Here is a 4,107-nt window from a genome sequence, read left to right as displayed (position 1 = left end):
GAATGCACTGGTGCAGGCGCTCGGCCGCGGGCGGGCGGGCGGCGGGCAGCGCCTGTGGAGAGCAGTCGGTGGCGCGGCGAGCGCCCGGAGCTGCGGGGATCTGGGGTTTATTTTAGTCCAGCGCCAGGTTTACGACAGACTCGGGGGGCGGAGCAACATCCCAAACGAGCAAACAATGGTCATTGACATCTTTTTCTCGCCCCCCCCTCCACCTCGCCCCGTAATGGAGGCGAGAAAGGTAAAGGGGGCAGTTGGGTGTTTCTTGAAAAGATCACCCCCCTTTACTTTCTCCATCCTTCGCGCCTCAACCCGCGCCGGTTACCCTGGCCCCTCGAGCACCAGAAATAGAAACTCGGGGATTGGCGTCGAGGCTGGACGTGAGACGCCACACTTGTCTCTTGCCACACCCGAGTTTTCCTAAAGTGACTCCGTGGCGAAGTCCGGTATAATTGTGTGTGTGTGTATGTGTGTGTGTGTGTGTGTGTGTGTGTGGCGGGGGAGACGCGCAGTTAAGTTTGGGAGGGGGTGGTTTTCAGGGCTGGCTGCATCCTTTCCAGCTACCAACCCCTCACTGGCTCCTTCATCTAAAGTGTTAAATTAAAATTAAAAAGAAAAAAAAAAGCTCTTGGGTTCCACCGTAAGAGTGCATAAAGAGAAGAGGTACAATGACCGTTCTCTGCCATTGTAGGGCTCTCTAATTTATGCATCTTTAGATCCTTAAGCATCATTTTGTGGGCAACCAAACGGATACTTCCAAATTAGCTCAAAGTATCCAAATCCAAAGAAGAGAGAAAACACACAGAGAGACACTGGCAAATGCATAGGTGCTAACTTGTATTTTGTTTTTACTCGGAGGGGATGGAAGTTGAACAAGAGAGAAAGAAGGTAAACTTTTATTTGCTAAAATGTTTCGTGTTCTATTTGCACTTGTAAAGTTCTTTACTCTTTTTTTCCTTTGTTTCTGACTCCCCTCATATCTGACTTAAGATACATTTTCCTATCACAATCCCCCCTCATCGAGAGAGAGAGAGAGAGAGAGAGAGAGAGAGGAAGAGAGAGACAAAACTCGAAATTTCAAATATTGCAATGCGTCTTTTTGTTATGTTTGGAAAAATAACGTATTAAAGAATATGAAAAGAAATGTAGAAAAATTAAGTGAAAGCAGTAGCTTCTCTCAAAAAACTGTCTTGTCTTATGATTTGTAAATATACCTGCAAAGCAAAGAAGTTAGAAATGATCAAATCCCCAACAGGACCAAAGCTAAAACAAAAGGAGTGTGAGACCATATTCACTGAAATTTGAAAACAGTCTTACAATTAAGAAACATTATGATAAAAGGGAAATGAAGACACAAATAAAAATGATGATAAAAAGATAAATGAAGATTCAATTTTAAGTTTTCCTGGAAACTGGAATAGAAGAAGCAAAACAATGCTTTTTAAGCAAGAGTTTACTGTGGAAAAAAAGAAAGGAAAGGAAAAGAGAAAGAATGGAAGAAAGAACAGAGAAGGGAGGGAAGGAAGGAGGGAGGAAGGAAGGAAAGTAGGAAGGAAGGAAAGTAGGAAGAGGGAAGGAAGGAGGGAAGAAGAAAGGAAGGAAGGAAGGAAGGGAGGGAGGGAGGGAGAGAGAAAAAGGGGTGGGGGAGGGAAACTACTAAAGTTTAACCAGACAGTTGCACTAAGTCTCCAAGATGAAAACTGTCTTTTTTCTGTTTGGCCGCAGGCCTGTGATTAGAACGTCACTCCTGGCTTTGTCTTATTGTTTGAATTGTTGTTTTGATCATTTTAGTGTAGTTTTGCAAAGAATCTGCCCTTCACAGGGAGAAAAATCCATGTGGTCATCTATGGGAAGAAAGTGACAAATAGAGGAGTATTACTAGTAATATTCAAAATATGTACTAAGAATATAATAAGGTAAAATGAACTTGTTTACAGACTTCAGTTAATGACTTAACAAGTGTATGATTGTTGCAACTTTAACATGATGCTACTTTTGCAGGTCTTTAAATACTTGGGCTAGGTCTTCCTCCTTACCTGCACTGGATTGCCTACTTATTTTTACCTAAGTTAATGGTACACAAAGAAGCCTTTTAGTACACATTAAATTACTTGCTGGGATCCTTCTGAAAACTCCAATTTAGCATTCAGATTTTTGGTTTAATTTAAATTGTATTATATTTATTGGCTTAAAAATGGAAAGTCATTTTAAACTTCCATAGAAGACAATAAGGTAAGTAAAAAATAGTGTCTTACAACATATGTAGATATAAAAGTCACTTATGAGCAATCATATTTTATTTCTCAGGTCTAAACATAATTTAAAAAATGAAACCATTATTATAATGTCCATGTTGATTAGTTGTCCAGATTGGAAAGGTATTAACAATTTTTCCAAATAAATATGTTTTCAAGCTATAGATTTATTTAATCTCTTATTTTACTTACAGAACTTCAATGTAGCAATTTACAGGTGGTTATATTATTCATTGTTGCTTTGTCATGTATGTGAATATATATCTGGAAAACTGCCATCTTTAAATAACAAAGCACTTTGTCACATCTGAAGAATGTCTACAGAGAGTTACTTTCTGATTGTTTAGAAACATAATCAACCAAATAGAACTCCTTCAGAGGAGGTTGTGGGAAGAAAAATCTACAGTCTTCAACATATCCTGTCAATTATTTGTGTCTCATTCTAGACATTAAGATACTGTCATGCTAGAAACACTATTAGAATGTGCAAAGATGATTTTTAAAAGATATGTTATGTACATTCAAAGACATAAAATAGTAATATTCCATTGACACTTTCTATCAAATTCATTTCATCAGAATATTTTCTTCCTAAATTGCAATAGAAATTTGTAGCTGATTCATTGTTAAATATTGTTGATTACATTGGATTTTAAAGGAAATTTGTTTTCTAGATAATGTTTTCTTGTTCTTTCTATCCAAAACAATGCTGGTATTCAGGGCTTAAAAAAAAAAAGGCAAATGCTCTCACAGGGCAAAGAGATCCCACTCTGAGCTTGGTGTTTACCTGTTCTCTCGGGTCTGTCTTTACATCTTGAGTCTATTTTGTATGCCAGGAATAGTATGTTTTATATGATTTGGTACTTTTCCTTTTTTGTAGTTTCACACATCATACATGAAAAAGTTAATTAAAAAAATAGGCTGTGGCAAATAATGAAAATATTTGTAGGCAAAAAGATTCAGTAGGGTTTCCTGACTTTTTTTTTTTTAATGAAACTGAACATCTCTGATGTGTTAATCTCACAAACAAAAACATTTGGCCAAAAAAAAAAAAATTCTGAAGCAGGCGCCTGTCTCCACCCCCTCCCCATCCCGAGTTGGGATTTGCTGTTGTCAGACATCTCAACAAGAGAGGCCTGGGAGACTGAAGAAACCTTGTGACAGACTGGCTTTGAAGTGGAGTTCCAGCCAGCACGGAGAGGGAGAGTTTTGTCTTTTTAGGGTAGCAAATAGACTGCCAATTGGACCTAAATTTCCTCATCAAAGTGAAATGTGGTTCAAAATATAACTCACTTCCTGATACTCAAGAATGGAAGTGCCATGTAGAAATGAGACACTTGATGTATTTGTGGTTAGTTTTAAATAGTTACGAAATCATTTGATTAATGACATTTTCAAGCTGGAGAAGTAGCTTGAAAGTATATCATCTTTGCAGCTGGAAAGGAATAAAGAATAGTGCCAAAGACAGGATTTTGTAGAAGAATTTGAGGCATAAGGGAAAAAATGCTAGGAGAATGAAACAAAGTTTATTCTAAATGTTTGCTAATAGCTGCAGTTTTTGAAGTCTGGTCCTCCCTCCCCACCCCCTCTCTCTTTCTCTCCTGCCCTGAACGTTTTTGTTTTCAGTGTTTATTTCATTTATTTAAAATTTGTCTTAGCAAGTTTACTTTTGAATTTATATGACTTTGTTATTTCTCTGTGGCACAGTGCTTCTTTTATAGTTTCTTTATAAGATGCAAAATCCTGGTTATTTAACTACTCAAAATATATCTTGGATGATCATTCCTAAGATTTTGTATATTTTAGGTTAAAAATAGTTTCCCAGTTAAGACAGTTATTAGCACAATGCAAGAAT

This window comes from Dipodomys ordii, unplaced genomic scaffold (genome assembly GCF_000151885.1).
Source record: "Dipodomys ordii isolate 6190 unplaced genomic scaffold, Dord_2.0 Scaffold99, whole genome shotgun sequence".
Taxonomy (NCBI): domain Eukaryota; kingdom Metazoa; phylum Chordata; class Mammalia; order Rodentia; family Heteromyidae; genus Dipodomys; species Dipodomys ordii.
This window is presented reverse-complemented; position numbering follows the sequence as displayed.